Here is a 5631-nt window from a genome sequence, read left to right as displayed (position 1 = left end):
AAAAAAAAAAAAAAAAAAAAAAAAAAAAAAAAAAAAAAAAAAAAAAAAAAAAAAAAAAGAAAGGCCAACATTTCACTCTGGTTGTTACACAATTCAGAATTCAAAAGGAAAATCGAATGGGATTTGATTAACCTGAAAAATAGCTAAACATTTCAAAGTAACAAAAATATGATAGTCTCTTTACAACAACAGAAAGACTGTGACATTTTTTCCACCTGCTTTTGTATAAATAAGATACGGAAAAAAGGAGAAAAAATATTTTTTAAAAAGGTAAAAATGAAAATTTGTTGCTGGAGTACTAAATGTCAGACACTAGTCATTTCCTTATAAAGACAATTTAATATATTTAATATTGTGTTTTCATAATTATTCTGTAAGGATGGCATTACAAATAATCTCAATTTTATATTGAAAAGATTGAGCCTCAGAGAACCAACATGACTTGAAATAAGCCTAGCTCATAATTGGAAGAACTTGGTGAGTCTGGCTCTAAAGTACATGCTCTAAGAACACATGGTTCATAACTTTTCTCTAAGAATAAAGTTCAGCCTTAAAGTATTTAGACAAAACAATAAAAATTCTCTATTATCTTAATTTTGAGCAAATACATCTATACACTGAAGAGTTTTAGAGTCATTATCCAAAGTTTTACAGGCATTCATAAAAAAACTGAACTTTCAGACTGTGTTGAAAGCAAACTAAATTAAACAGCAGTATGCACATTTAATTTTGAAATTGGAGAAACACAAAAGTGCACACTGATTAAACCTGCTCATTTCTGCTCAGTATTGTACACCTGTTTGATCTATGTAATCTTCCTTTTCTAAGGAGAAAGAGTGGGAAAGCAGAAGAAAGAAAGAGTTAAGAAATGCATGACAGGCTGAAAGAAATCATCTAGTTAATAACATACCAAAACCACTCCTTCAAAATAAAACATTTTCTACTTTTTAAAATGTTAGAGGAAATTATCTCAGATTTCATTATACTGTTAAATAGACTTCTGGGTCATGAAATTATATCTTCTATTTTAAGCCAATTTCTTCTAATATCATTGGCAGGACTGATGATCAACTTACCAACTGTCCCCTGGATGATAACTACAGCTACATTAATAACCAAAGCTATGGTTAGAAAGACTATCTTTGGCTTTTAACTCTCCACTTCCTTTCATCATTTCTCAAACATTTTATTTTTTACCTCATAACTCAATATTTAAGAGGATTTGACAATTAAAAATAACTAATTATTGGTTATTACAAAATCAAGCCAAATATAGACAATAATTTTTAGTCAAAATGATCATTTATTGCATCTACCTTAAATTTTACATCTTCTAAATAGACCCATTTATAAATATTTTAGCAGCTTGGAAGTGGAGGGATCCAATTAACCTTGCAAAGGCTAATATCAAGCAAAATGTCCAGTCGTGAGTATGAAAAGAACAGCCTAAACTTTTCAACTAAGGACACAGCTGTACCAGCACATTTATTAATTCTGGAATTTCTTCACTATGCTGCTTATGCAAGATAAAACTTACATGGCATGATTGCAGTTTTTCAGCCACAACTGTCTTTTATTAAGCTTAGAAAAGTATTACTTTGTCCCTTTTCTTATGAAAAATAATTTTGCCCTCCACACTCTATTCTGTAGCAAGACAGGCCGTTCACTTTCTATGAAAGGCGGAAAAGTGCCATGCTTTTACCAAAAGACAAGCAAAGGCAATCCATTTCAAACTAACTGATCAAAGCACATTGCAAATATATAAAATAATTTTTAAAAAAATTATAATGCCTTTTACAAGTTAAACTTTCCTGAACTAACAAAAAAGGAAGTAAAAGTGTCTAAGAGTTTTAACGGCTTAAACTAAAATGTTATTAACTAAAAGCACGGGTTATTTGAATTTCTTAAATGGAGGAGCTAGATTGCAACCCAGGATATAAATTTACCCTGCCTTCTCAATGTAATGTGATTTCAGTGGGAAGATTTGGTACATACGGGCAAAGAGAGAAAAAAAAGCTATTTGAAAGTGCTTACAGTTCAGATCAAAATAAGAATGTGCTTGTTATTTTGTATTGTGTAATTTTTTTTTTAAGAGACAGTTTCTCATTCTGTCACTCAGGCTGGAATGCAGTGCACTGGCCTGGTTATAGCTTACCACTGTAGGCTCAAACTCCTAGGCTCAAGTGACCCTTCTGTCTCAGCCTCTTGAGTAACTGGGACTATAGGCATGCACTACCACATCTGGCTAATTTAAAAAATTTTTTTAAAGACAGGGTCTTGCTATGTTGCACAGCCTGGTAAAGTGATCCTCCCACCTAGGCTTTCCAAAGCATTAGGGTTACAGGCAGGCACCACCAAGTCCAGCCTGTATTGTGTAACATTTTGAAAAACATTTTTATGACAACTCAGGGCAGTGCAGATGTTTCAGGAAACAGGACTGGAAAGTTATAAGGAAAAAAAAGATAAAGTAAATGTCATTCCCTATTTTGAAATTGCTCATTAAAGAAACTGCATCACTAACAAAATAAATATAAAAGAAGGGGTGTGTATGGAGGGAAAGGAAGGCCAGAGTGAAGTAGGCTGGAAGGAAATACAATTCCGGCTATACAAAAGCTAACTGCATTATTTTATGATTTCTGAAGCTTTTTATTCACCTCTTTTAAAGCATTTTTGGTCTACATAGACACAATTGTTTGATGTGGATTGTCATCTAAATAGATACTCTCATTACATTTATCATCTCTCACAAATAATATATTAAAGCAATTTTATTTAAAGGTTCCAGCTTCACAGTAACAAATTTACATGCTGATTTACCACAAATCAATGAGTAATTTCAAGCAATTTACTTCACACTGTAAATCACAGTTTTCTCCAAGTATTTATATGGCTCAAACATCACCTCCTCCTAAGACCTTTCCTGACTACCTTTATTTAAAAGAGCACACTTCTAATCCCTTATTGGGCTTTTATTTTTCTTTACAGCACTTATCACTCCCCAACATGTGTTAGTCCAGATCCTCTGAGAAGCAGATGTGAAGATGAGATTAAATGTGCAAGCATTTTATTAGGAGAAATGCATGTGTGGAACAAAATGGGAAGGGAGTCAAGAATGTCTTGGAGATATATATATACCCACTATGTACCCACAAAAATTAAAAATTAGAAAAACAAAGTCTGGGAGAGCCAGCAGGCCTAAAATGGAAATGCGTGCAAGTGTTCTAGGCTGTCATGCAATCTCAGGAAGATTCAGCAAGGCTGTTGGGAGATCCTGAGCCAGTCAGCCATACTCAGAGGGTTCCTGTGTTTCCCAGAAACTGCCTATCTTAGTGGCACTGTCATAGTCAGTCATGACTAGCTAGGAGTGGCCTGTGAAGGCAGCCTCTGCACCAATGCATCGTGGAGTTCAGAATACAGCATCACTGGGGCCCCTGGCCAATTATGTTGCTGGTGTTCTACAAGGAGCATTCCAATGACTGCCACACATATTTTTACATATATTTATTTCTTTATTGTTTAATTCTTTCACCAGAATGAATGCTATCTGAGGGCAGGGATTTGCCTTATTTATTTATTTAATTGACAAATACAAAATTGTATGTTAATCATGTATAACATGATGCTTTGAAATATGAATACATTGTGAAACACAGGCATTACCTCATATACTGATCATTTTTTTGTGGTGAGAACATTGAAAATCTCTCTTCATGATTTTCAAAATACAATGTTATTATTAACTATAGTCATCATGTTGTACACCAGATTTTTTGAACTTCCTCCTATGTAACTGAAATTTTGAATCATTTGATCAATATCTTCCCAACCACTGCCCCCTTCCCAGCACCTGGTAACTACCATTCTACTCTCTACTTCTATGAGTTCAACTTTTTTAGATTCTGCATATAAGTGAGATCACTTTTATTAACTGCTGTATCCTGTATGCCCGGTCCATTCTAAAGAATAATATTGGCTGGGCGCGGTGGCTCATGCCTGTAATCCCAGCACTTTGGGAGGCCGAGGCAGGCAGATCACCTGAGATCAGGAGTTCGAGACCAGCCTAGCCAACATGGTGAAGCCCCTTCTCTACTAAAAAATACAAAAATTAGCTGGTGCAGTGGTGGGCGCCTGTAATCCCAGCTACTCAGGAGGCTGAGGCAGGAGAATTGCTTGAACCCAGGAGACGGAGGTTGCAATGAGCTGACACGGTGCCACTGTACTCCAGCCTGAGTGACAGAGTGAGATTCCATCTCAAAAAAAAAAAAAAAAAAAAAGAACAATATCTATTTGTGAAATAAACATATCTGAATTATGGCAATAACATAAGTATCTATATTTTAAAAATGCATTATAAAACACATTATCCAATAAATGGAAGCGATTTGTATTTAAAAAATGAAAAATTATTAAGATCACACAGTAAAAAAGCAATGGTATTCAGAACTAAATTAGATCAGAGATGACACTGGAATTACTTTGGGATAAATATACCGATATGATTTGGCTCTGTGTTCCCACCCAAATCAAGGGAGGGACCTGGTGGGAGGTAATTGGATCAAAGGAATGGTTTATCCCATGCTGTTCTCATGATAGTCAGGGAGCTCTCACAAAATCTGATGGTTTAAACGTGTTTCCCAGTTCTCTCTTTGCTCTCACTCTCCTGCCACTTTGTGAACAAGGTACTTGCTTCCCCTTTGCCTTCTGCCATGATTGTAAGTTTCCTGAGGCCTCCCAGCCATGTGGAACTGTGAGTCTCTATTAACTCTCCTTTCTTTATAAATTACCCAGTCTCAGGTAGTATCTTTATAGCAGCGTGAGAACGAACTAATACATATACTTAGCCTGGATTTAGCATATATGTTGGAACAATTAGTATATTAAACATACACAGAGAATCAGAAACACTAAAGTAGCCTGTATTTTAGGATAAGCATTAGCATTAGCTCCATTCTCCAGACTCAAAACTGTCATTAAGATAGCCTATTTACAGATCAGGCATGGTGGCTCATGCCTGTAATCCCAGCACTTTGGGAGACTGAGGCAGATGGATCACATGAGGCCAGGGGTTCCAGACCACCCTGGCCAACATGGTGAAACCCAGTCTCTACTAAAAATACAAAAATTAGCTGGGTGTGGTGGGGTGTACCTGTAATCCCAACTACTTGGGTGGCTGAGGCACAAGATTCCCTCAAACCTGGGAGGTGGAGGTTGCAGAGCCGAGATTGTACCACAGCAGTCCAGCCTGGGTGACAGAGTGAGACCATGTCTCGAAAACAAAAAAAAGGTAGCCTATTTAGGAGCTTGCTAAAATGGTCTTATTTCTTGTGAGCATTCACATTTTGTATATTATGTAAGAATTTTAAAAAATCAATATGGTGGATACTTTTCTTGATCAGTATACTGTACTTTTGTGGAAAGTGTATTATATAATCAGAAGGGTGTTCCCATGGGATTGACACGTAGTACAGTACTGTCTCTTTTTTTAATACCTAAAATGGTTTTTCATGTAAATACCTGTTTGCAATGTTTTGAATCAAGAAAAATATTGCATCTGGATTCTGATTCCTTGACACAACAAAACAAGAGTATAGTGAATAAAAACAAACATCTCCAAGTCCCTTGCTTTGGGGT

The sequence above is a fragment of the Rhinopithecus bieti genome, unplaced genomic scaffold (assembly GCF_001698545.2).
Source record: "Rhinopithecus bieti isolate Rb0 unplaced genomic scaffold, ASM169854v2 scaffold_55373, whole genome shotgun sequence".
Lineage (NCBI taxonomy): Eukaryota > Metazoa > Chordata > Mammalia > Primates > Cercopithecidae > Rhinopithecus > Rhinopithecus bieti.
Note: the sequence above shows the minus strand (reverse complement) of the source record.